Source organism: Gopherus evgoodei, chromosome 8, assembly GCF_007399415.2.
Source record: "Gopherus evgoodei ecotype Sinaloan lineage chromosome 8, rGopEvg1_v1.p, whole genome shotgun sequence".
Taxonomy (NCBI): domain Eukaryota; kingdom Metazoa; phylum Chordata; order Testudines; family Testudinidae; genus Gopherus; species Gopherus evgoodei.
The window spans coordinates 52,100,921-52,128,739 of NC_044329.1; the positions used below are offsets into that span (position 1 = coordinate 52,100,921).

At 45.9% G+C, this 27,819-nt stretch overlaps 1 protein-coding gene across 1 annotated transcript in view; it reads right to left on the minus strand.

Moving 5' to 3' along the window:
* The window catches only part of TNR (tenascin R), a 310,511-nt gene that overhangs the window by 147,488 nt on the left and 135,204 nt on the right, over positions 1–27,819 (minus strand). Inside the window, exon 2 of the mRNA XM_030573302.1 lies at positions 9,589–9,690. The gene's annotated coding sequence lies outside the window, so the exon portion shown is untranslated. The remainder of the gene's footprint in view (positions 1–9,588; positions 9,691–27,819) is intronic.

A 27,819-nucleotide genomic window follows, 5' to 3' on the forward strand; every position in this document is an offset into this window, starting at 1 on the left:
CCTGTTACCTCAAAACCAACTTCCCCAGCTGTGTGCTGTTCTGACCGAGGCTTCAGAGGACTCGATCCTGCCTGCGGACCCGATCCTACCCGAGTGACTCAGACAGGAGGTAAAAGCCTCCCTCTGGGGCACTTTAAAAACAGACTTGGGCACTCTCTGGACAGAACCAGTGCATATAACCTTGAAGCCAGGCATTGTAATTCCTCGAATTTGTCAGTACCCCATTCCCCAAGAAGCTCTGCTAGGCCTCCGGAACCTTATCACCACATTCCTGCAGTTGGGAGTGCTAGTTCACACCAAGTCTCCTTTCAACACCCCCATTCTGCCAGTCAGAAAACCTGACACAGATCCAGTGGGAAAACCGGTATACCGATTTGTCCAGGACTTGCGTGCAGTGAATAAAGTCTTTCAGGCTAGACACAACGTGGTGCCTAACCCTCACACTATCCTGATTGCCATTCCAGCAGGTACTACTTGCTATTCAGTAATAGACTTGCGTAATGCCTTTTTCAGTATTCCCCTAGATCAAGACAGCTGTGATATCTTTGCATTTACATGGACGGATCCAGAGACCGGGAGGGCAGAACAGCTGACCTGGACTCGGCTACCACAAGGATATGTTGAATCGTCAGCCATTTTCTCCTCTATCCTGACATGCGATTTAGCTGATATTAAGCTACCTGGTGGGTCCACTTATCTTTTGTATGTGGATGATGTCCTGGTTTGTTCTCCTGATCAGATGTGCAGCCCAATTTCAATCCTTACCGGCTGATGTACCTGCTGGATCCAGCCAGGGGATTGGGTCTATGTAAAAGAGTGGAAAATTGAGCCTCTCCAGCCCCAGTGGGCTGGCCCTTTTCAAGTCGTTCTTACCTCCCACACTGCAATTTGAGTAAGGGAACGGGATATCTGGATCCACCACACCTGAATCAAGCTAGCCCCTAGGCCGGGGCCAGAAGCAGACGACATCAGACTTTGAGGGAGCACCGCCAGCTCTTACCACCATGACCCGGAAGAGCCAGAAGCAGACGATACCTGGAAAACTGAACCTCTAGCAGGACTAAAGCTTTTGTTCCGACAAACAAAATCCTAAGACTTTGTGACTATGGGTTCTTAGACGGTGTTGCGGTCGCTATTATTTCTGAGCCTGCCCCTTGTACAAGCTAACCTGCACCCCAGCGGCTAAACCTTTTCAGCGACTGGCCACGTTAGGACACTTGTCTGACTGTTGGTTGTGTCACCGAACTCGTTCTGATGAAGGGATAGGACTGTGGGCTGTACCTTTAAATCTCTGTGAAACACTCTCCCTACAAGTGGTGCGGAAAGCTGAGTGGTGGTGGAAAGGAGAATACCAGTCCGATAAGTATGGGAAAACGTCTGAGGTTTGGCATCATAGTTGGGAGGCCCAAGGGGTCCCTCTCTTCGATATCCTTGGGTTTTGGTATAAGCTGGCTCTATGTTTTGAGGCTGTTGACGGGACCGGGAAGGAACTGGGTTACATCCCCTTAGAAGCCTGCGATCAAACCCTTAGGTTTAGTATTAGAAATGGAAACTTTTACCCCTTAAAAATTTGTGTAGACACCCAGAGACCCCCCTGCTAGTTTCAAAAGGCCTATATTGCGAAATTGACAGGCAAACGTTATCAAGGGGAGTGGTTTCCTTCATTCCTTCCCTTGGATCCCATAAATGAGACCTATGCATATTATATGGATGTCTCCTCTGACAATTTCTGAATGCCAAGGGGGCGCTACTAAGCTTTACATCACACTTGTTTGCTGTTACATACTGTGGGGATATCAAACAACACCCACGCCATGGGACATTTGAATGCATCCCATTGGCAGTGCTGGGGCCGGATATTTGGCAACTCCAAACATCGAGATGTTAGGGTAGATTGGCACCACCGAGTAGCAGGAAGCTCCCTCACCTTTTATTTACAGAGCCCTGGTCTATATTTCATTTGTGGCCATAATGCTTATAAAGCTCTCCCGCCGGGTTGGCATGGCCGGTGTGGTGTGGCCTGAGTATTACCAGACGTTCAAGTAAACACCACACTGGACTCACGCGAAATCCTCAACCTGGGGACTTATTCTCACAAGCTCTTCACATTCTTGAAAGGGGCTCGGATTAAACGTGCCAAAACCCCCCTAGTAATCAGGCAAACGGGATTTCATTCCTTTATACATGGACTTATTCCTGGACTGGGGGTAGCGGAGCTGGAAAGGGCAGTGGTAAACATTTCTGCAGAAATTGAAAAAGCAGCTAATGCCTCCTTGGATGCTTTCCAAAAGTTACAATGAGAAATCGATGACATAGCAGAAGTAACACTGCAAAATAGGCGTGTGCTAGATGCCATGAATGCTGAAGTAGGGGGGGCCTGTGCTTGCATTGGGGAAAGATGCTGTTTTTATATTAATCACTCTGGTTTAATTGAGGAGGATTTGCAGTCCATCAAGGATGCAGCTGTTGTTTTCAGCTGTATCTCTTGATCATACCCTTAATTTTGAGGACCTACTCCCAGACCTTGGGTCATGGTTTACTGGCCTTTTCCGTAAAATTGTCAAATGGATTATTTTCTTTCTTTTCTTTCTATGTGTCGTTTGGGTAATGTTGCAATGTGCAAAATGTTTGTGTATTGCTGTTACTAAGGGCCTTACTGTCCGTAGGAGAACACAATATCTCTCCCTCCAGCTTGATCATGAATTGCGTATCGGGCCTGACAATTTGGATTATCAGGCCTGAAGGGGGGACTGTGACAGTCAGCAGCGACCCCCAAACAGCTAGTAGCCTTATAATAGCTGGCAACCATTAGGGGAAATTGGACACCTCACGGACACAGTAGCCTGAACCTTTGAACTGTCTTACCTTATCGGTCTTGAGGCAGTTGAAGCTGGTCCTAAGCCGGTTTTTGCTGAGCAGATTGCAGAAGTGCAGGGTTTGCTAACCACCAATCAAATGCTAACACGACTGAAGCCTATGTGTGTATGTATAAAAGATTCTTGGTTTTTGTATGGAGTAGAGTCTTTGTACCAAGGTACAAAACTCTCCTTTCTTCTGCAGAATAAAGCAACCTTTCCTTATCCCTGTCTGGCTGTCATTGACTCTCAGCTAGGCGGACCCGACATTTTGGTAACACTTGCATCACTGTCCTCATTTCTTCCATAACAACAATCATCAGCAGTCATTACCTCATTATACCTCTATTCCCTCTTCGAATCATCTCCATTAGAACCCCATTACCTTGAACAACTCCATTCCAATCTATTATCTTCTTTATCTTCTTTACTATAGTTATCTGCACCTCCTTCTTTATAACTATCACCTCCTCAATTACCATTCCATTATCTTTATTACTACCCCTGTTACAGTCATAATTATGCCCTTTACAGATTTTATATCTGCATCTCCACCCAGCCAATTCCATATCTCCGTCACCTCTGTTAGCAGCAGCAGCACAGCATTACAACTCAGTTATCTTCATTGTCCCCATTAGATAATTCACTTATCTTCACCATCACCACCTTTATTAGAGTCCTAATTAAATCCATACTGATTTTCATACTTCAATTATTTTTCCATTATAGATTTATTGTCTTTCATGATTATGTCCTTCATCAGTCAACCTCTCTTCCACTACAGTGTCACAGGCCACATTATTAGCTGATGGCAAGTGACACTGAAGTCAGTGGAGATCTGCAGATTTACACTAGCTGAAGATCTAGCCCGGTATCTTCATCACCGTTATTTCTGTGACGGAGATCATCCTGTCCACTTCACTGCCACCATTTTCACCAACACCTCTCTATTACAATTCCATCATCTCCGCCTCTATTACAGTCATAATTATCTCCATTACACTTCCATTATCCCCAGATTTATCTCCAGTCCAGATTTTATGATCATCATGACCTGCTCCTCCACAGTCGTCAGCATCCCTGTCACTGTTCCATCCAGTCCCTTCAGCCATTCCTCTAGCACAGTGAGAAGCACAGCATCTCCTCTGCTAAAATACTATTATCTTAATTGTCATTTCTAATGCAGCCAGCACCTCCATTACAGCCCCATTCTTTTCATTATCGCCTTGATTACAGTTAGAAGTGCTTCCATTACAGTGCTACTCTTTTGATTCATTTGTCTATTACAGTCTGCAGGAGCCCACCCACACATCATAATTCTATTGTCTCCAATAACGGCTCAATTAGAGTTTAATCACACGCCCTTTGCAGCTGCTCATTGCTGATGGTGCTGCCATAACCATTTGCATTACCATCACCACAATTCCATGTACCCTCTTGGAACCATCTTTCCTACCTGGGGCATGCTTTTGAGCAGAACGCCTTATGCTACCACTGGCAACAGGCCTGCTTTCCACAGCATGCAGCATAGATCCACAGTGTAAATGGAAGATGTTGAAAGGCACAGTGCTGACACAATGTGTGGAGGAGAAAACTTGTGCAGCAAATTCTGGGCAGTTCTCTTCATTGTATCAGACTTCATATAGGAATGGTTGGCAGCTGAGGCAGAAGGTGTGGCCTGCACTACTTGCATTGACTGGTGAATGACCTCTAGCTCACGCCCCATTGGCTTTCTGGGCAGAGTCTAGGGTGATCAGACAACAAGTGTGAAAAATTGGGACAGGGGAGGGGAGTAATAGGAGCCTATATAAGAAAAAGACTCAAAAATCAGGACTGTCCCTATAAAATCAGGACATCTGGTCACCCTAGGGCAGACTGCAGAGCTGAAGTCTGTGCAGGCCCCATTTGACGCTACAGAGAGAGAGCCTGCTCCAAAGCTACTGTAATCAATGGGAGCCTCGCATTGAGATTAGTAGGCTTTGGATCAGGTCCCAAAAGAGACAGCTCTGTGGCATGCTGCCTGTAGCTCCCCCACCGAGACTGTGCAGAGAGCATGCCGCAGAGAGCAGCTACTCCAGTGGTTCTCATCCTTTGTGCTGGTGACTTCTTTCACACAGCAAGCCTCTGAGTGAGACCCCCTGCCCTTATACATTAAAAACACTTTTAAAATATATTTAACACCATTATAAATGCTGGAGGTGAAGTGGGGTTTGGGGTGGAGGCTGACAGCTCGCGAACCCCCATGTAATAACCTCGAGACCCCCTGAGGGGTCCCGACCCCCAGTTTGAGAACCCCTGAGCTGCTCCCTGGCTCCACCCATTTCCAGTGGAGCCCCAAACACATTTTGTCTGCATTGAGGGGCTCTAGGCAGACAAGGTGGAGACCCCACACTGCCTTATCTGCCCTTCCCCAATGCTAATCTTCACCCAATTTCCATGGACATTTTCTCTCTTCTGTGCTATGCACCTGATCTTTGTTTGGGAATTTCAGTTATTATAAGTTCAGCTGCTTAGAACCAAGCTGCTGCTCTCCTTAGAATCATAGAAATATTGGGCTGGAAGGAACTTCAAGAGGTCATCTGCTCCATCCCGCGCCCTTAGCCAGCACCAAGTACACTTGGCCCATCCCTGACAGGTGTTTGTCTCACCTGTTCTTAAAAACCTCCAATGACGGGAATGTCACAACCTCCCTTGGGAACCTCTTGCAGTGCTTAACTTTCCTTAGCATTAGAGTTTTTCCTGATAGCTAATCTAAATCTCCTTTGCTGCAAACCAAGCCAGTTACTTCTTGTCATACCCACAGTGGACAAGTAGAACGATTGATTACCTCCCTTTTTATAACACTTTAGATAGCTGAAGATTATAATATTCCCCCTTCAAAACATGTTAATTAAATGTTTTAGGGTTTCAAATCAAGTTTGATTCTGGTTTTGTGTGAAAGTCAGGCTTAGTTATTGTCTCATACAATGTGATTCACTGAATATCCTGTTCCTTTCCAGCCCAACCAATTGTTAATAAAAGCTTGCCTATATCTTATGTTCCCTTGTCTTGTTAGCCGGACTGTTTCAGTGTTAGCTGTACAGAACTAGTTTATGGTTGAAAGATATCATTTGGACAGCATGCACAGAAAATGTATGACTATACTCACTGTGACAAGTTCTTGCAAAGAAGAAACATGTCAGAATGGGGATAAGTTAGATGAGACGAGGTGAGACCTATTGATGGACAAAACAGCCGTGCCATGCCCATGGGACTGATTGTTGGCCAAAGCTATAGAAGACCGACACTGAGTACAGAGAACATGCAAACAATTCATTAACAGGGTGGTCAGGAATTTCAAAGGAGCCTAAAGCAGCTAGGTGCCCCACCATAATCTCTAGCCTGGCATAGGATTGGCAGACACTGTGGCAGTAAACTGGATTCAGTCCACCTATTTTGTGAGTATTTCAACATCCTGCACTGACATCATTACACCCACAGCATCCTCCTTCCACTGTGAATCTATGCTCTCTATGTCCAGTGTTATCAGCATAGCAAGGCAATTTGCTAAAAAGCATGTCACAGCTCTCACTCCCAAAACCAGGCATGTGAATTCGCTGTGACCAGTGTTACTGTCCTGCATATAGATAATTGCCATTCACCTCAGCTGTTCACATGCTGCTTTGCTATGCTGACATTTGATTGGGGGGTGTTGAATGGGGAGGACAGCCACACTCCATTGATCTGATGCTAGATACTGCTTCAGCTGTGTCAGTTCGGTGGGAATCTTTGTACTTGTCCTGTTTTCAGAACAGGCATCTTACAGAACCGAAACTCTCCTTGCTGATGTACTGGAAGAAAACCAGCCCTTTGCCAGGGTTGTCTTATTGCACTGGTGACACGTGTACTTGCAGAGTGCCATCACAGGAAAATGGACCATTTCACTGCTTTTAACATGAGAGTTGCTAATGCACATGCACAGAATGTTCCTGTCTGCTTAACTCCTGACTCCACTGTGACAGACAGTAGTGAATCTCTGGCATGCTTGCCTGTGCAAATGCATTTGTGCATAAAGTCAATCCCAGAAGGTCAATCCCTTCCCACCAACAGAAGAAACTCAGATGCTTGCCTCTGTCTGTCTGGGAAACTGGGTCCTAGGAGCTACAAATGCATGAGCTGGATTTGGGAAAAAGAGAATAATGCAATCCAGCACAGCACTGTGTATAAGGAAGATAAACAGATCCACACTGTAATTTCAATGACCAGAACACCAGTGGGGTTCTTTAGGGAGCATTTGTAAACCTGGATTTGTTTAAAGCAAACAAAAAGAAAGTCCAGTTAAATCTAGCTATCTGTTTCATGGTATTATTTCTTTGTCATAGAGTAGCACCTAAGGGCTGCAACTGAAATCAGGGTCCTGCTATGGCAAATGCTGTATACGCACAGGCACAGTCCCTGTACCAAAGATCTGACAAGCCAACCACAGGAAGTGCAATGATCCCCATTTCACAGATGAGGAACTGAAGCACAAGGCATTTAAGTGACTTGCCTAAGAGCGTCACACTGTGGAAGAACTGGGAATCACACCGAGACATGCTATGTCCTAGTCTAGTGCCATCAACAAACATGGAGAAAAGCTTATCTACCATACATGTGATCAGAGAGGAAACTCTGGCCTCCTCTTCATCTTCCACTTGTACTTCAGAGCAGAGGCTCTTGCTTCTTTTGATGGCATGGGCCAATAGTGGAGCTAAGGGGGGGCCTTTAGGTGTATGTGTGGCACCTTTTCACATGGGGCTGGAGAGTGAACCTGCCCTCCACTCACCTGGCAGTAGCAGTGCCTGTCCCGCAGGGCTGAGCCTGGCTCCCTGCTCTGGGCGTTGTGACATGGCACACAGCTATGCACCATGTTAGGACGCCACTCATTCAAATTTGGCTTGGCCGCCCCTTGGGCATGATGGGTCAAATGGGAATGGTGCTGCAACCCCATGTGCCAGGTTGCAATGCCCAGGGTGGAAAGCTAGGGCCTGCCCCATGGGAGATGCTGCTGCCAGGTGAGCTGTGGGCAGCCACCATGAATGACTCATTGCTCCCCTGATTGCAAAACCTGGCTCTGCCACTGGTCTGGGCTATGGTGATTTCTTACCACTTACTTATTATTTGTATAACAGCAGCACCTAGAAGTGCCAACCAGACTGAGGGCCCGTTATGCTAGGGGGTGTGTTCATAGATAATAAAACAGAGTCCCTACTCCAAGGACCTTACAATCTTAGTTTACAACAAGATGCAATAGGTAGATGAAACCAACAAATAAGAGACAGGAAGGAGTAGCAGCAATACATGTGTTTTTGCACAGACTAGCTGTATGTACAGTATGCAGGCACAGCTTATTTTTTTAATGGCAATAGACAAGCAGATCAGTAATAGGAACCGCATTTACCATCTGCTAAACCATTATCAGCTTAGCAGCATTTTGTCAGCATCACGTACTGCTTTTCCCCAACAAAATGAAGTTGTGTGATGTCACTGTAGCATCAGAACATGGAGTATGCCCATATAGAACAGAGATTATGTAACAAAATACCTATGACCTCGATGGCCGCTTTATGATGCTGATGTTGTGTTTGCTGTATTGATTCCTTCACATCAGAAACTCTTCTGGCTAATTTGTACCTATGCTTATTAGTTTGACAGCAGCCCCAAAACTTTAACAGATTTATTACTGTAGCTGGTGCAAGTCTGGCTGTGATTATGACCTTTTTCATTCGCTGTTCATTAAAGATTTTTTTTGAAAGACACTAATACATTTTCATGAAAAATGTCGAAATAGTTGGTTCACAAATGTAAAAAAGGGATATTTTTAGAGATTTTTCAAGGAATGTTTTTTACCCAGACTGTCCAGAAAGAAACCTTTAGACCATGTGTCCTTCCAAAAATCCAGAGGGCCAGATATGCAGGTGGTGTTCCTTGGAATGGAAGTCACTGGAGTTGTAGCAATTTACACCAACTAAGGAGCTGTTCAACTGACTTCAGTGGAGTGGTGGCATTTTACACCAGTTGGGTATTGGGCCCAGACATTTTATTCTTTCATAAACATGAGCAAAGCCTCTTTGGAAAGCTGACAGAAGGGGGGAAATGCTGAGAAGAATAAAATATCAGCATAAGTAACTCATTCTTAGAAGAGTTTTGCACTGTCTGGTTCTTTATGCTCTGTATGAAGGAAGAACGAGAACATCTGGAAATCTTTGGAATGAAAAGGAAACATGAGTTTTCCTTTGACATCAGAAAGAGTTATGGCAGATGCTGAAGGGATGTAGAGATGTTTTATTATGGGCTTTGAAGAACTGGAAGTTTTTGGTTAGGTTAGTAAATAATTCAAAAAATGATTTGTGCTGGCCCATCCGAGCTCAGGTATTGGGGAATAAAGGACAAACCCCTGGCATCGCTGAGCACAGGAATATATTTTATTACCAGCCACATAATCACTAGCTTCCTGAAGTACATTATTAAAAACAAGGCTAGTACTAGCTGCTACAGACCCCATCAGTCCAGAGCCCCAGCTTGCGAGGCGTCCAATAAAGAAAGTACCATTTGGGGCCATTTCATTACGTCTGTGGTAGCCAAGCATGAAGCTCAGTTCTGCTCAGACTATCTGCAGAACCACCCACTGCAAGGCACCAAGGGACAATGAACCCCACCCAGAAGCTAGAGATTTGGGCGGGAGGGGAAAGCACAAAGTAAGAAGGTCCGGTACCTGCTGGAGTAGGTGGTTTGGTTTTTCCTTCCTCAGCACCCTCTCCTGGATCCAGCTCTCAAATGGAAGCAGCCCGTTATTGAGGTAAGATGCTGTAGTGACCTGTAGAGAGAAAGGTACAAGGGTGTTACTGTTTCCTCTCAAGGCAGATACTTGCACTTGTGGAGGTGTCCAGCTTTCAGTGACATGCACATTTCAAGCCTGTTTCCCACTTGTAGCAGGAGGATGGCACATCTTGACTTGTGTCCCTCCCTGCCTGCTCTGTTAACTCTTTAAGCTCCCATCCACCTTGGAGAGGTCAGTGAATTGTCCTCTGCAGTGGTGTATCATCACATGGCATTTCATCATCAAAGAGAAGGCTGTAAAAGCCTTTAGTTTGGAGGTAGTAATCAGGTACCCAGCTATTACAGGCTTCCGGCGGGGATAACAGTATCAAAATCGTGTTCTGATTTTTCATGGTGTTACTCAACACCCCTTGGTCTCAAAATAAGAGTAGCACAGTGGCTCTCAACCTTTCTAGACTACTGTGCCCCTTTCAGGAGTCTGATTTGTCTTGCCTACCCCCAAGTTTCACCTCACTTAAAAACTACTTGCTTACAAAATCAGACATAAAAATACAAAAGTGTCACAGCATTATATTACTGAGCAGTTGCTGACTTTCTCATTTTGACCATACAATTATAAAATAAATCAATTGGAATATAAATACTGTACTTACATTTCAGTATAGTATATAGAGCAGTATAAAGTCATAGTATGAAATTTTAGTTTGTATTGACTTCACTAGTGCTTTTTATGTACCCTGTTGTAAAACAAGGCGACTATCTAGATGACTCAATGTACCCCCTGGAACACCGCTGTGTACCCCCAGGATTACGTGTACCCCTGGTCGAGAACCATTGCCCTAGGGAAGGACTGGAAGGCCAGAAGGAATGGAATCTCCCCCCCTCACCTTTCTGCTTTGCTGCATCATTGCCACTCAGCAAAGACCGAACCATCTCTTGCCCACAGAATATTCATGCTGAATCCCAGATATACTGTGCTGCAGTACATTGCCCCCAGCAACAATGAAATAATTCTGATTACTCTGATCAGATTCCTATGAAGTCATGGAAATTAGAAATGGAAACAACCTGTTACATTCTAATACTGTAATATAATTACTTTGCAATTGGCCACCTACAGCTTTCAGAAACTTTAATGAATTAAGCAGCACAACACCCTTGTGACATATGTAAATACCATTATTCTCATGTGGCAGGTGGGAAAACTGAGGCACAGAGCAAACAGACAACTTCCCCAAATTCACACAGTGAGTCAGTGACAGAACCAAGATTTCCCCGAGTTTTGCTTCCACTTTTAAAGAGATGCAGAGGGGTAGATTCTGGCCATAAACGAGCAATGGTGAATTCCCCTGGTGGAAGGGTATGCCCCACTGATGTAAAGCAGGCACAGCCAACTCCTGGGTAAGCTGCTCCACTGACCCCCAGCATAATGGGTGTACCTAGGGAAGAAGAAGAGGTAGGTGCATGGCAGAGGTCCACTCTGATAAACTGGTTCCCCAATGGTGTAGGGTCTTTCTGTGACCTTATACCAATGGTGTAAGTTAGACTAGAGCAACCCATAACTTCCTGCCCTGTGCTGAGCAGAGCTTGCGTCAGGGGAGAATTGCTGTTACTGGTGTTAGATCCAGAAGAGAGGCCATATCCCTGCTCTGTGGCATGGGGCCTCTGTGTACTCTCCCGGAATGGGTGAAAGTTTGGAGCCAGATTCAGCTGTGCTGCTAGCTCAAGAACTGTCCTAGTGAGATTACAGTTCACCGGGGCAGGGGAGGAGGGGAGAGGAGGAGGCTAGAAATCTCATTCAAGCAGCTTATGATTTCATCACATCGCACCCTGAATCAGTAAAGAGGTGACTTCTGAGTTTGGCTCTGACCCGAAACTGAAAGGAAAAGCAGAGGGAATTGGTTTGAATCTGGAGATCTGAACTGATCTTCCCCACCAATGTGAAAGGATTTGGACCGTAGACTCTGATGACAAGCCATCCCTAATATGATGCTCCAAAAGGCATGAGTTTGGATACCATCTCACAATGGAATCCAATTTGCTGCCCACTATCATCCACAAGTAGCTGCCATGTTACTACTTTTGAAGGTCTAGATTATGACATTCCTTGTGTGGGCATAGGGGGAAAGAACCTTAGGGACATGTCCCATGGAGGCTCCCCAAAAAGGAGGACAAGGAGGGGTTGCCTCTAGGGGAGCTTGGCCAGCACCTGTACTCCCTAGAGTGCCCCTGAGTTGGTGTGGTTCCCCAGCACCCCCAGCTCAAAGCTGTGCTTTATGGACTCTTAATGAATAGTGGGCCTAGATTGTCACCCCCCCCCCGGCTGAGCACTCCCACTGCCTTCAGTGGGACTACTCATGTGAGCAGCCACTTCCTAAGTGAGTAGCGGGATCACAGCCTTGCCCTTGGGTTATTTCCCACTGTATTTAGCTTTTATTTTGCAGATGGAATCTTGCTGCATTATTTCCTCTTTATATTTCTAGCCCCTTTCTATTATTCCTCTATCCTCACCTGTTTTTGCAGCACCTCCCAATATAGCATCAGCTGTGCAGCACTTCGGACAGGCCCTGTTCACCGACGTCCTGCCCCCTCATTAATGATGATGTTAAATAAAACTGAGCCTGCCTGCCGTCCCTGTGGTGGCACCCCATCAGCGAGCCCCCACCCCCTGCTGCTTTGCTGTTCATCATTACCCTGCATCTGTGGTGGTCCAGCCAGTTTCCAGTCCATGGGAGAGGGCTCATCCACAGCCCATAGGAATGAATTATTCAAGGAAGCTTGTGCAAGGCTTTACTGAGTTCTAAACACATTACACATCCGTCACATTTCCTTCATGCACTCATTTGGCAATCCATTAAAAAGTTAATTAATTTTAATGTCTGGCTTTCTGTACTGATGCCTGGAATGGGCTTTAAAAATAAAATACATCCAAATCTGTCTGAAACAATCACACAGGGGGACTGATGGGAACTGGCTGTCTCACAGAGGTGGTCTCCCTCCCTTATATTATTCTCTACGTGGTTTCAGATAGAGGTCTTGCTCCTCTTGAACTGTTCTAGTGAGCTGCTAAAATAGTTTTGGGCTCTGCTTCAGAAGTGGCTGCATTTCAGAACTGTGATGTATACAGTGTTATAGGTGGGTCTGACCTGTAAAATTTGGATCTGTATTTTGAAACCATGCAAAGGGACTGATCCAAAGGGTAAAATATCCAAAAGTGCCTAAATCACATTTTCAAAAGTGAGTTAGGGGCCTAAGTGTCTCATTGCAAGTCAATGAGATTTTGACTTCAAGGAGCCTCTTTAGATATTTAGGGTCCTAATCACCGTTATCAACTTTCATGTGGTAAATAAACACCCCAACTTTCACAATAAGCCAAAAATCAAGCTAATTCCATTTCAAAACAAGGCCAAAACAAGCCAGTCCCTAAGAACCCCAACACTCTGTGTGCCTAGATCCACCCCCAGCGTGCAGTCTGGGATTGTGGTGGGCCCCTGTGTACCCCTGACTCTCTTCCCCCCTTGCCCCTGCTTGCACCCGCTTGCTGGGAGCCAATAGAAAAAAAGAAGCAACAAGCTACAACAAGCAACAAGCCATAAACTAGCCAACAAGCAACTCACAAGCCAATGAAGCTAAAAACAAGCCCAATGTCTGTGTTTTTTTCACAGGTTAGGCAGGTCTGGTCCTAACTCACTTCAGGCACATCTGAAAATTTTACCCAAAGGGCTGTGGGAAGCCTCCCCCAGTTTGAGGTTTTTCCAGTCTGACTTCACTCACTGATGAAGGCTGGGACAGTCTGATCCAGTTCTGGAATCTGAAAGCACCGTCCGTATTCTTAGTGTTATAGAGTCTTTAAGGCCAGAAGAGATCATTCTGGTCATCTAGTTTGTCCTCTTGTATAACATGGACTGTAAACGACCACCCAGCACATTGTTTATCCATTAGTTCCTGCGTTGAGTCTCTAGTTGGAAGATTTCAAGCGAAGGCCAAGTTTTCTAGAGTGATCTCCAAATGTGTTCATGCAGTCACTCTGTATGCACAAAAATCACCAGGCTGGCCCCCAGTTCAGGACAGCACTTAAAGTTAGGCACATGGTTAAGTCTTGCTGACTTCAATGCAACTTATGCTAGTGCTTAAAAATAAGCATGTACTTAAGTGCTGGCCTGAGTAGGGCTGCTTTCCTGATGTGGGCTACCGTGTGCCGAAATATCATTTGAGTTGCTTTGGAGTCTTTCAAGTGCCTGTCCTCTGCTTTGGGTACATTTACCACATTTAACCAGACATTTAATTCTAAACACCATATAATAAATCCTCCCCCAGCAGTGGAGTATTTATGGTTACCTACCACTCTAATCACAGTCATCACATTGGTCCCATTTTCTTACCTTGTCATTCAGCCCTCTGTCCCCAATGCCTAGTGGGGCATTTCAGTATGGCCAGAAAGCTAACTAGCCCAGGCCCTGCTGGACTAAGAAGGGAAGCAGATTCCAGGGGAGGACTCTTCGGGAGAACTAGTGAGCAGTCTCCTTCCAGTTCACCCTGCAGTGGGTTCCATCTCATACGTCCCTGCTAGGCAGCATTGCACATGAAGGGAGCTGATGTCCCAGGCAAGCAGCTTCCATGTGAACACTCACACATTTAATCTTGGAGTCTGTAAATTTGCAGGCTCAAATTCTGGGCCTGATTCTGAGAAGTGCTGAGTGCCTCCTGGGTGGTGTGGAGCACCTGCAGCTCCGCCTGGAGTTCAAAAGTATTGAGGTACTGAGCATGTCTGCGTAGCTCATGCTGAGGCCCTTTGAAAATCTGTTGGGGTAAAATGCCTTGGGATCCTTTGGCATGGACAGATCTGGAGTCATGTAGTCATGTGAGTGCTGCTTGTTATAACAATCACAGTCATACTTTGCGCTCTCCCCATCTGCTTGTTGTACCTGTTGCTGGATACTTAGCCAGCTCTCTGGGGACAGGGACCATCTTTTCATTGTGGCCTCTAGGAATCACCATAATACAAATAAATGCTAGAGAATCAATATAAATTATCACGCTGTAAAAAGGGAAGATTTGGATACACACCCATCCTTCTCTGCAGACGGCAGGGATCTAATCTGGATGTTTGGCAGCCTGTGAATAGATCTGGTCGGTGTCCCCTATGAGTGGGCAATTTCTATTATCCACAGATGATTGCAGACTGCAAATAATTCATTACTTTCTGTTTGGGAGTTTAAATGGTCTTCATGGGCTCAGTAGAACAGCTAACTTGTTGAAACTTGCTGGTCCGCCAGGTACAGTTCGCTGGCTTTTCTGCAGCGGAACACCACTGCCTGCTGCCTAGATCATTGCTTGGGGGACGTTGTTAAAGCAGGACATTATTCTAGCCTTCTGTTTCTCTGTTGCCCAGTGAGGATAGCCCCACGGCAAAAATCCCGCTAGCCACATCACGAGCTCCAGACAACAGGGATTTCAGTAGAATGCAATGGAAACTTTGTTTTACACCCTCTGATTTGGACACATCCTCCAGTAGTAAAAGGCCTCTGGTGCATAATGGTTAAGCAAGAACAAAATGTGAAACGCTACATTGAAAAGGGCGAACCTTGGAGAGCTCTTAAATGTAGCTTAATTACATTAGTTACACACCAATCGAGGGGGTAATTTAGCATCTTGAGACATATGCTTTGCTCACTAAAATGAGACATAACCCAAAAATGAACACAGACTGTGCACGTGCTGCCGTTTCCCTATGACCGGGGAGGCTGCAAGCTCTGGATCTGTCTGACAATGAGAGATGCATTGTCTGTAGTGCTCTAAATATGCATAACTTCTTGTGTCCTGTTCAGATGGAGAGTGATAAGTGATACCTTTAAAAATCTGGGGTTAAGCTCTTTGGAGCAGGGACTGTCTCTCGCTCTGTTTGCAGGGCACCCAGCACAATGGGGATCTGAGGTTGGTTGGGGATTCTAGAGGCTATTGCAATGCAAATCATAATCATGAGTTGCCCTATTGAAATGAGTAGGATTACTGATGGGAGTGAAATAAAAGGGTCACGTTTGCAGGATCGTGGCTCCGGCATACATCATTTCAGTAAAGTAAAATCAAGCATCTCATACGAAAACAGGAATTTTTCAATCATTTTAAAAGATGGCAACAACCCACCCCAATATCTGGGTCCACAGGATTGCCCCACTGGATAGAAACTAAGATTTAGATCTTCAAAGGTATTTAGGCAACTAACCCTCATTGATTCCAATGGGATTTAGGCACCTTTGAGGATCTGGCCATAAAGTCCTTTCCAAAATTTGGGCAGTGGATGATTTTTCCTCTTCATTCTGGACTGAAGACTTTACACTACATTTTGGTTGAATTGCTTTTTTGCTGCTGTTCCATATCTGTTTGTCTGTCTAGTCCAGGGGTCAGCAACCTGCAGCATGTGTACCAAAGGCGACACATGAGCTGATTTTTAGTGGCACTCTGCTGCCAGTCAGCGTCCCAGCCGTTGGCCCCGCTCAGCCCGCAGCCAGTCTGGGGTTCTGGCCACCGGCCCTGCTCAGCTCGCTGCTGGCCCGGGATACCAGCTGCCCGCCCCGCTCACCTCGCTGTGCTATTATTTACTTTACATACAACAATAATTTAGTGATATATTATAGACTTATATAGAGAGACCTTCTAAAAACATTAAAATGTATTACTGGCATGTGAAACCTTAAATTACAGTGAATAAATGAAGACTTGGCACCCTGCTTCTGAAAGGTTGCCGAACCCTGGGCTAGTCTTTTACACTGTAAGCTTTCTGGTGCAGGGACAGTCTTCTCTGTTTGCAAAGGGCCTAGATCAATGGGGCTCCAATCCTTACTGGGGGCCATTAGGCACTACCAAAATACACATAATCAATACTACCATGGAGAAGAAATTTTACTTGTCCTTGGGGAAGGATCCTTCCCCAGAGGCACCAAGGAAGCATGAGCAATTGGACAGAAATTGTTGGGGGAAAGATTTTTTATGCTGGGTGGCAGTTTCTGTGTATGAAAGAAGCAACAAATGCATCATGTGATTCCCATGACTATTGGCTGCAGCTGATGAGTGGATTTCATATTTTATTCTTGAATGAGAATTTAGTCCCTTTTGGCATTTGACACCATAGTGTGTAAGCCCATCTCCCCCTTTTGGAATGGCCCCATCTTGATGGGCCTGAACCACAGAATTTGAATTCAGATCTGGATTTTTGACATCTCCATATTCTGGGAGGTTTGGATCTGGCATCAGTCCCTTATAGAACTAGAGGTCAATTTAAAATTCAGATTTGGATCTAGAGTTTAGGGGATGATTCCGATGAAGATGTTGGTTTTAGCCAAGTCTCTAATTTGCAGTGGTAACTGTTGCACATAGTAAAGCTTAAATTTATGGGAGAAACCATTGGTACCCTCCAGATTGTACATTTATTTATTTAAGCAAAAAATCAACTCTGACTGACAGATGGTGTCCACCTTCACAGCCTATTTGCATGCAGCACATGTGAACGTTAATGACTTACCTGAATCTCCTTCCAGCTGGTGAACCCACATGCAACTTAATCCAACCTCACAGCTGCCAAACCTGCCCACAATTCCCCAACAAACAACCCAACCTGATCCTGGACACCAAATGTATTTGCACCTGTCCACCTGAAAATGAACTCCGGATATCCCACCTGCCTCACCACTTCCCCTCCCCAATCACTGCAAAAAATTGGCATTTGCAGTGAGAACTATTGCTTCAAATTTATAGCTAGGGCAGATGCAGATATCTTATGACCAAGGGGAACTCCAAACAACTTTGTCTCAGGGTCTGCCTACGCTGCAATCAGGAGGTGTGACTGTAGCATGTGTAGACATACATGAACTAGCTTTGATCTACAAAGCTAGCTTGAGTAACATGCAACCATGGCTTCACGGTTATTGTTACTTGAGCTAGCTTTGCACTCGCTATATATGGGTGTGGGTACAGGAGCGGTATATCTACATGTGCTGCAAACACACCTCCCAGTGGCAGAGAATGATTTAAGGGACAGTTCCTCAGCTTGAAATCAATGGAGCAATGACAGTTTACATCTGAGAATCTAGCCCCATGTGGCTGTAGTATTGCCACCCTCAGAACCCATGAGTGCCTCATCAAGTCACCAACATTCTGTAGCACGTTGAGGCTACTGAGAAGAGGGAGAACAGAGGCTACTGGGGTGAACAGCACTGCCTCCCTTTTAAGTTACACTGGGCTGTGTTAGTCCTGCTCCTTGCAACTGAACTCAGATGGTATGAAAAGATTACTGCAGCCTTCAAGCCTATCAATCTGGTATCTTTCAGCGGTACTAACTTCACCATAAATAGTAATAAATAAATACGCTCTGCATTCAGTTCTGAGAAGCCCATTGAAAACTGTGTACATAGTGAAAACAAATACATGATTAAATGACATCTCTAACAATATTTCTATAAAAATCTCCCTCTTGAAATATCATAGTGTGAAAGGGGCATTCAAGTTCTGGTTAACCTCCATTCAGAAAGATAATTTTTATCACATCATTACGTCAACTGATTAAAACTGAAATAATTCCTACAGAGCACCATTTCCAAACACTGCCTCATCTCTTAAATTCAGCACCAAAAATAATAATAATCTTGATTAATATTAAAGAGCACACATAATCCTAAATCCCTATAAAATCCAGTGCATGAGACCACATTACCAAGAACTCAGTTGGATACAAACAATGAAACAGCTCTGGTTAGAGATCAGTAGATCTCAAAGCCCTTTACAAAGGAGGTCAGTTTCATCACCCCCCATTTTACAGATGGAAAAACTGAGGTACAGGAAGACCTTCCAAGGTCATCTAGCAGCAGCATCAGGAATAGACACCCCCCCCGCAAGACATTTTGTAAATTCCTGTCTGGTCCTCTAGCCACTATGCCACGCTGGTTAGGGAAAGGAGATTTGGATAAATGAAAACCAACCTGAACCTTCACACCACTCAAATCAAATCTTTTCCAGATGAACAAATCAGCTGAATTAACTTTTTATGTTTAACCCCCTTCGCTCCCACATCATGGATAGGAGCCAAAGATAATCTTATGATTCAAACACAGGATGGGCAGCCAGGAGATGTGGATTCCATTCCTCACTCTGTCAACAGATTCCTGCATGATCTTGGGCAAGTATTTTCACCCTTTCTGTGCCTCAATTTCCCCTTCTGTATAATGGGGCCAATATTTTGTTTCTTCCTGGGGAGGTCATGAGACATAATTTATCAATCTTGCAAAGTGGTTTGAGATGCTCAGCTGGAAGGCACAATAGAAGGGCAAATATGTTCAAAGTGCCAAAACAGTAAGAAAGCTGGTATCATGGTATTTAGAGCCTTGGAATCTTTCAGGAAAGTCAGATCTCAGCAGATTTTCACCTAAAAGAGGTCTCAGTCAGCATTTATTTTCCCTGTATTTACTTCCAGTCCAAAGAACAGGTCCAGAATGTTCACTGAGACTGCCTGTGAGCATTGCAGGGCAGAAAAGGCTCTGGGCCACTGTGTTAGAGACATCATCCTTGTGGATGTCAAACTGTCATGGGATGAGGAGGTTTGGGAAAGTTAGGCACAGCCTCAGCCAGCTTCTTCCAGGAGCCATCTCTTCGGCAGGGCTTCCATTCCCTGATGGGCTGAAATTCACAGTTCACTTTCGGTGACTAGTCAAGCTAAAAAGTCACTTGTGCTGGGTATTTGCACAAGCAAAGTGCAAGCACTTGAATGCTCTCAGCATGCACACCCAACGCAGTCAGTAATAAAGTGGAATCAAAATTGTATTTGAATTGAAATGATGATTCTCTGAGCTCTGGCTACGAAAAGGAATCTCACGCCATCTTCTCTCCCCTTCCCTTAAAGTCTTCTTTTCTCTGCCTCTTTCTCATCTCATATTGTTGATCTCACCTCCCTAGAGATCAGGAGATCTAAAGGAAGCATGCCTTACCACACGTCTCCATTGCCATATTTGCTAATTCTTCTAGCTCTTTGCTCCCTAGCTCACAACCTATCTGCTGCTCCTATACAGTTAAAGGTCCAGTCATAATGCAGGATATCAAAATCAGCTTTGTGGCAACAGACCATAATGTAAACGCACAGTTCTCAGTCAGAATTTATGACTGTGCTGCAGGATCGAGCTGGAAGAACTGCTGGCTGCCAGAGAGAAAGCCCTGTTTTGGAACACAAGATAGGCCCACAAAAATGATGGGAAAATAGGCTTCTTTGTGCATAGTCTTTCCCCCATCCTAAGTGAAACACGGTAAAAAAGAGGCCTGACCACCGTGGCATTTAGCATGTACATTTGGGACTCCTGAAGTATTTGGTGGTAAAGGTTAGATGAGCCATTAGTTTGATGAACTATAAAATATTGAGTCTGTTTCACTTGGCTGCACGCTGAACATCTAAAACCATTTTGGAATCATGACTAGCCATTTATCCTCATTTTCCCTCTCCTCAGAGCAGTTGACATCCCTCAAGATTCTGTCCTTAGTTCCTTTTTCTCTCCATGTATACTCTCAGCTTACTCATCTACCACCTCTCTGTGGATGATTGCCAAACCTGCCTCTTTCCCCCATCCTGTGTCATTGTACATCTCCAGCTTTCTCTCAGGCCTGGTTTGTGCTACAGAATAATGTCAATGTAAGGCACCTCACGTCGACCTAACTCTGTAAGTGTCTACACTACAATGTTCCTCCTGCCGATTTAACTCGCCCGCTACATCGACCTCATAACTCCACCTCCGTGAGAGGCATAGCACTTAGGTTGATGTAGTTACATCAGTGCAGTGTCAGTGTAGACACTGCGTTGCTTACATTGGTGTCCCAGGGCGACAGCTGGAGCCCCGTCGCCTGAAGGCTGACAGCTGGAGCCCCGCTTAAGTTGGTGCAAGTGCTCCTGGTGTGGATATGCATCACCAACCGAAGCAGCATAGTGTGGACACCACAGCAGATTTATTTACTGCAGTGGCTGTAGGTCGACTTAACTTACGTCAACTTAATTTTGTAGTATAGACAAGCCCTTAGACATAGATGTCCCACCACCATCACAAACTCAGTCTTTCTAAACAGAGCTTCTCCTCTTATTCCTAACCCTCCCCTTTCTGTTCCTCTCTCTGACACCATTGCCAGCTCTACCATGCTACTAGGCTTTCAACTATAGTGTCATTTCAATACCCGTCACTATCTTTCTGCTCCATGCCTGGGCCCTCACTGAGTCCTGGCCATTCTTCCTCCATGATATTAGCAAAATCTGCCCTTCCCATTTCTAAAGCCTGCTGTATTAGTTGTGAAAAAATAGAGCCGTGAGGGGCACACAGCCTGTGTAAACAGGAAATACAGTCAGTCTTGTGTTCACTTCCACCATAGCGTCCTGAGTTTCTGTAAAGTCCACATTGTGTCAGAACAGGCTAGAATAAAGACCCAAAAGATCATACAGCATCCATGCAAAAGGGAAGGAGGGAGAAAGAAAAACAGACAAGCATGTGACATTGCACTCCATATGTTTTATGGAAATATGTTAATGAGTGTGAATATAATGTAACTGGAATATGCTTCATGCAAAATGTCTCTTGTAAGGGATCATTACAAAGCTTATAATCTGCTGAATGTGTTCATCGTGTTCGTATGTACGTGTAATTCTTGTATCTAAAACTAGAAATATGAAATATAACTCTGAAGTTCTATTGCAATTATGCAATGTGTGGGCCATTAATGGTGGCTTAGAATCTTGATGGCTCCCGTTGATTAGGACAATTGGTTGTAAATGGCTCTGTTCACTTGTAAGCCTTCCTGTGTTCGTGTGAGTCAGGCTGGGAAGAATGGAGGCTGGGGTCTCACAGGACATGTGACCATGTCACTTGGTACTGGAATCCATCTTAAACCTGGTGCTTTTCCATTTAGAAGGAGGGGTGGGGATCCAAAGAGACAAAAGATTCCCACCTTGTGCCAAAGCTATAAATGGGGTGGAACAGAACAAAGGGTGGTGCCAGTCATGAGAAATCCCCTAGTTACCACCTGAGCTGGAACTAACAAGGACTGTACCGGGGAAAGGATCGGGCCCAGACTAAGAATGAGTTTAGTCTGTGAAAGAAGCTTATTGGAATATCTCTGAGGGTGAGTTTTACCTATATTCAGTTTCTTAATGTATTAGGCTTAGACTTGCGTGTTTTGTTTTATTTTGCTTGGTAACTTACTTTGTTCTGTCATTACTTGAAACCACTTAAATCCTACTTTTTATACTTAATAAAATCACTTTTGTTTATTAATTAACCCAGAGTAAGTGATTAATACCTGGGGGAGCAAACCACTGTGCATCTCTCTGTTAGTGTTATAGAGGGAGGAAAATTTATGAGTTTATTCTGTATAAGCTTTATACAGAGTAAAAATGGATTTATTTGGGGTTTGGATCCCATTGGGAACTGGGTACCTGGGTGATGGAGATAGGTAACCTGCTGTTTTCAGTTAAAGTCTGCAGCTTTGGGGGTGTGGTTCAGACTTGGGTCTGTGTTAAAGCAGGTTAGCATGTCTGGCTCAACAAGGCAGGGTTCTGGAGTCCCAAGCCATTAGGGAAAATGGGCTCAGAGGTAATTTCAGCACATCAGGTGACAGTCCCAAGGGGGTCTCTGTGACTAAACCCATCACAAATCCTCCAGCCCAGACAGGAAAGCTGCACAGAGCTAGCAGTAAAACAAAAGAAGAGCTGAAAAACACAGAGAGCCCAGAGCTGTAACAGGGAGTGATAAGAGAATATGAAATAATGAAGCCAAGCTGAGCCCCACAATAACACCTGTTTGTTTCCCTAAAAAGCACCCTGAGGGATGGTCACTCTGGGTAAGCAGCTTCCAGAGATTTTGACTAGCTTCTGGTTGAGATCAGCAATCAGAGGAGAAACAAGTTAATATCCTGCTCTATACAATGGGACCTGTAGCAGAGGACATTTCCCTTTCCAGAAGCCTCACGGCCACTCAGATTAAACAGTTGAATACAGTTAAAGAAGATCTGGACAAGTATTTCATGCTATGCTGCAATAGGATTTTTGGGAGAGCATGCTTCCACCCACAAAAGCAGGAGAAGGAGGAGTCAGTGCCTGATTCATAACAGCCCTGTACATACTAGTCCAGATATGGGGACATGAGCGAATAATTTATCAGAGATAGGCATTGGAGGGCTGAGGGACAGTCAGCTATTTGATAGACTCCAAAATAACCCTAACCTCACCCTAGAGATAGCCAAGAATATAGTCCTCCAAAGTCATTTTGTAAAGGAGCAACAGGCTTTCCTCAAGAATAAGGAAAGGGAGGGTCCAGTGTAGAAGCCATAGATATGGGGAGGAAAATAACTCAAGATACCTGGAAACAATACTCCCCCCAAAATCAGTGCAAAGACAAAGGGATCCAGAAAGAGCAATGCCAAGAAAAAGAAATACAACAGCAGCATGAAAGCATGTCCATTGTGTGACAGATCACCACATAGCAAATGGCTTTGTCCAACAAGAGACACCACATGCACAAAAACATCTAAAAAGAAGATTATGCAGCAGTCTACTGGTATAAATGCCGTAGTTGAAGAAGACCTAAGTAATACTGAGATTGCATACCTGGGAGACAGAAGAAAAACACAACGAACCACCATGGACCACCACAGTCACCTAGGGAAAGTATGAAATATACTTTAAAATAGACACAGGTGCTGCTGTAACAGTGATTCCACAATCACCTTATAGGAGGATGAATGCACCAAAACCTCAAGAGCCAAAAAAGATATTAAAAGGCCTGGCACAGTCCCTATTAAATGAGAAAGGAAAAATGTTGACCACTCTGAAACCAAGAAAGAATCCTATGTCCCAAGAGATCTACACTGAAGTTGGCTTAACTGCTCTACAGGCTGACCTTTTCCATCTGCATAATCCAATCTGCCTTTTGGTAACTTATGTCTTGAAGTTGCGAAGTTGCTCAACACCATATCAGGTGCAGTTGTGGAAAAGATAAAACCCACTGTTGTCTGTTTGGGGATCTCCAAGCAAGCAGTGTCTGACGATGGTCCCCAGTTTACCACTGAGACATTTTAAGAGGTTTCAGAGACCTACAGTTTTAATCACATCACATCCAGCACCTTGTTCCCCCAGAATAACAGGGAAGCAAAATGCACAGTAAAGACTCTAAAACAACTCCTTTCTAAATGCTCAGACCCTCATCTCACCCTCTTAGCGCACTGGTCAACTCCTCTAGCAAACAGCTCCTGCCCTGCAGAGCTAGGGATGGGAAGGAAGCTCTGGTTCATGATCTCAGCCATCCCTTCCCAACTTAACCCTTGTTGGCCTGACTGCCTGAGACTACAGAAGAAGGAAGATCAATACAAAACTTGCCAGAAGAGGGACTGTGACAGGCACCATGGAGTCCAATCCTTGAGACTACTGAGTCCAGGAGATTACATTTAGGTGAAAGACTCTCAAGAGAAAGGGTCAGTGCAGGGATGTGCCAGAACCCCTTGATCCTACTTTGTTAGTGTGCTAGCAGGATTCATCCATCAGAACCAGTATCATTTTGTTGAGTGACTCCAGGGACCAATACACTCATTCCTACACCGAGACAGAACCTATGAACAACCCCCTGCCTACCTATGTCTTCCAGATCCTTTCCCTGCAAAGATGTATCTTGCTAGAGAAAGACATTTCTAGAGGATTGCTTAAGGTCTTGAGAATCCAAAAAAGTCAGAGGACTACTAGACAAATGTCATAAAAGGGCAGAATAAATCCCTGACACAAGGCTGTAGGTTTGAGCAGCCTACCCTATCTCTCCTAGGGCTGTTTATTTTTGTTTGCACTGCAATTTTATTTTGTTATACCTTGCTGTTTTTTATGAAAAGTTTGGATAAAGGTTTATCACCCTTCCTCTTCAGAAAGGGATTAGCTGTGAAAAGACAGAACCACTAGGGGACATCGAGCAAGGAAGTATAAGCCTGTGTAAACCAGAAATGAAGCCAGTCTTGTTCTCACTTCCACCATGGTTTCAGGCTCTGGGCCAGGGAAGAGGTGGGGGGGTGGGGGCTTGGGCATAGGTGTAGTTTGACTTCTATTTTGGGTGAGCAAGGGCAAGTGGGGCTCGAGCCAGCTCTGCACGGTGGGGTCCAGGGAGGGAGTGTCACCTCCACCCACTGAGTCACCTCAGCAGGCCACCTGCCTGTCTGGGTTGTGGAGTCCAACCAAAAATTATAACTCAAAAGGCGGGGGGCTCAGCTCAAAGAGTTTGAAAACAGCTCAGGATGCAGGGAAGGGGGTACCTAAGGGCTGTGTGTGGGCACAGGAGCAGCTCTGGGTGCAAGAAGAAGGGTAGCTGGGGCTGTTTGCCAGGAGGGGGGAGCTCAAGGTGCAAGGGGAGGGATAACTAGAGGCTGTGTGGCGGGAGGGCTCCCCTGTGGTAACTGCTCTCCAAGGGCTCTGCCAGGCACAGAGCTGGGTCCCCCTGCCCAGGAGCTCTTACCAGCTGCGTGAGCAAAGGGGTCTGAGAGCTAAGGAGAAGCTTCAACCCCCCGCACCAGCAGGAGATGAGGGAACTAGGTGGTTCCCTGCTCCATGGCACCAGCCAGAGCAGCAGTTGCACATGCTCCCAGCTCCGGCTTCCCACCTCTGACCCAACCTGGCCAGGGGGCAGGGAGAGAAGGAGGTGGAGCAGCCTTGGGATTGCCCAGCTCTTGCATTACAGTTTGGGGCAGGGTAAGGTGCAGGGAAGGGGGGCAGGAATCGGGGCTTCAGCCTTGTAGGAGGTTCTGGGTCTCAGGATCTGGGTTTCAGCGGCGGGGCCCCACAGCCCCCCTGCGGAGATGCCCAGGCACTTGGTTTTATGGCTTGTTTGAAAGACGGTACCTCCAGCTGCACAACACCACCTAGCAGCAGGCAGGCCCCATGACTCAAACTGAAAAAACCCTCCGTGCTCAGTTATTGCCCCCCCAGGCTCTTCTGGGAGGTCCCTGCCCGCTTGCGAGAGGCAACAGACTGGATCACAGCACAAGACATGACGGCTGCAGGCATCATTCTGACATCTTATTAGAAATTGTTACTCCCAGAGATTTAATTTCCTTTCAGCCCTTCTGATAAGTGTCAACAAAAATGTACAAGTGTAATAATCCTCCAGTATCTTCTTATCCTCCTCTGCAAGTTGCTGGCTGCCGCTAACAACCATTGGAAAATAATGCTCCATCTTTGATCCTCTAACAAATCCCATTCACTCTTTCCCCTTGTTTCTAATTACCAGGGTTTCTGTATTAATTAAAGCAGAAGAAGAGCCGGAGTTCACAGCTTTTTGGAAGGAGTTTCGATCTTAAAGCCACATCCAAAAGAGAGAGAATAAAAGCAGGAGCTGAGAAGATTAGTTCAAGCTGGTCTCTGCAAACGGACTCTGGGCAGATACCGGGATTTCACAAGCAGGACAAGTTGAAACACGCTTCCCGATGGACTATTAGAATCACTGTACTTCCCCTGGGGGAGGGCAGGAAAATGCATCTTCTTGAAGACTTGAGTTTCAATTATGCCAGCTCCCTGCTAAAGCAGCGCATGGGAGGAGACAGGCTGTTGGATGAACCAAAGCCCAGAGACGTGACGGGCCTGATTCATCATTGTGCTAGGGCCCCTTTATGCCAGCTGAGCTAACCCCAAAAGTCTGCAGGGCAGGTGCCAGACCTGTCCCCTAAGCATAACCCCTGGTCAGGGGGCCCCTATGCCAGGCAGGCACAGAGTCAGCTCCAGCAGATCTGAGCTGCCTCCACAGCAGCCCCAGGTGCTGGGGGCATTCTGGAGCAGGAGCAGGTCAGAGGAAGAAGGGGGCAGATTTGGCATAAAAAGAGGCATCGTCGGGGTTGGCCTATGACCCTGCAAAGCCCCATCAGGGTCATTACAGCAGATGGTAGCCCCTACAGACGGTGAACAGCTGAAGGTGCCAACTGCCCTCCCTTGTTTCCTGCACCAGTACAGGAGTGCGTCTGGTGGAGGGAGCATGTTGCAGCGGGTCTCAGGCTGAACCTTATGGCTGAATTAGCCCTGCCTATGTGCTGGTACATTAGAGGTGGCAGAAAGCGCAGGGAGTCTCCCCTCACCTCCAACAGAAACATGTATAACCTGTCTTGCAGGGCTCAAGGGAGGGAAGCAGCTAACATCACCTGCACATGCCTGGCCTCAGAGGAGGTGTTGTGGACCAGGAGCTAGGCAGGACAGGATGCCTGTGCTGCTGTAGACATATCCACTCTGCAACATGCTGCCCTCCCCCATGCCAAGGCAGATCCAGACCAGGGCCACCCTGCTCCTTTCCCTCAGTGTAAAATGGTACCCCTGGGCCAAGTAGAGCTTTCTGCACTCAGTTTGCTCAGGTGTCAATGATCCCAAAAGGCAAGGTAATGGTGAATCAGGCTCATAATGCCTCCAGCGGCTGGTCCTCCTCACCACGTGGCTCCTCCCATGTGTCAGCGCAGCTCGGACGGAACTGAGCCCATAGCCAGGAAGTGCCACCTCTGCAGCACAGTGTCAGTCAGTACAGCCTGGCACTGGGAGGCAGCTTATCCCAGCCCCTTGCAGGGGTGTGCTGTGGGGGAAGGGCTCCTGTGGAGCTCTGGCTGTCACCTAATACGACCCTCTAGTGAGCTGAGTGCTGATCAGTCTGGCCCGTTGCCACATTTCATGAGTGCTGAGACCAAAGATGAGCCAATTTGTTCCCTGATCATTCTTCAAATACCGGAAGAGGGACGCGGCCTTTTCACAGATTTTTAAAGGCTGCTGCACGTGCTCATATTGCTTCAGGTTGCATCTTTATTTGGAGGTGGGGGTAGGGAGAGGCGGCTCTGTGAACAAAGACTGGCCTTGCACGCTGAGCAAAGCAGTCGATAGCTTCCGGATTTCAGCAGCGCCAGCATCTGCACGTCCTAGTGCTCCTGACGGCTCTTACAGCATCACTTGAAAAGGAGCTGCTGGTTCCCATTTTGACTGAAAATGGCATAAGAACCAGACAAAGGGCGCTGGGGCCCATTTGATCGGCAAGGAATGGGGGGTGGCTTTTGTTGCTATTTTTGTTGTTCTCTCACCACTCGGGGTCATTGATGAGAGTGTGTCCTGTACACGTGGGACAGGGTCCCCTGCCATCTGCCAGAGCTTCCTGAC